Genomic DNA, 407 nt, shown 5'->3' with positions numbered 1-407 from the left:
TGCATTCCATTCAGACTCTGAGAAATCATATTGACTTGCTGAGTCAATATTTTGTTCTGAGCCAATATGACATTTAGAGTATCAATTTCAAGAACTCCCTTCTTCTGAGGCGTCCCATTACTCACAGAATTCCTCTCAGAAGTGTACATGAACTGGTTATTAGCAACCATGTCAATGAGTTCTTGAGCTTCTGCAAGCGTTTTCTTTAGGTGAATGGATCCACCTGCAGAAGTATCCAACGACATCTTAGCTAATTTAGACAGACCATCATAGAATATATCCAGGAAGGTCCATTCTAAAAGCATGTCAGAAGGACACTTTTTGGTCAGTTCCTTATATCTCTCCCAAGCTTCATAGAGGGATTCACCTTCCTTCTGTTTGAAGGTTTGGACATCCACTCTAAGCTT

The 407-nt window shown here is 40.0% G+C and overlaps 1 non-coding gene across 1 annotated transcript; it reads left to right on the top strand.

Annotated features, from left to right (window-relative positions):
- Positions 1-299: 299 nt before the first annotated feature.
- LOC148563773 (small nucleolar RNA R71) lies at positions 300-407 on the top strand. Its single transcript, XR_015885297.1, has one exon. It is a non-coding gene; the product is annotated as a small nucleolar RNA R71 (small nucleolar RNA).

Source organism: Arachis ipaensis, chromosome B5 (genome assembly GCF_059453495.1).
Source record: "Arachis ipaensis isolate K30076 ecotype BB chromosome B5, ASM5945349v1, whole genome shotgun sequence".
NCBI classification, from domain to species: domain Eukaryota; kingdom Viridiplantae; phylum Streptophyta; class Magnoliopsida; order Fabales; family Fabaceae; genus Arachis; species Arachis ipaensis.
This window is presented reverse-complemented; position numbering and strand designations above follow the sequence as displayed.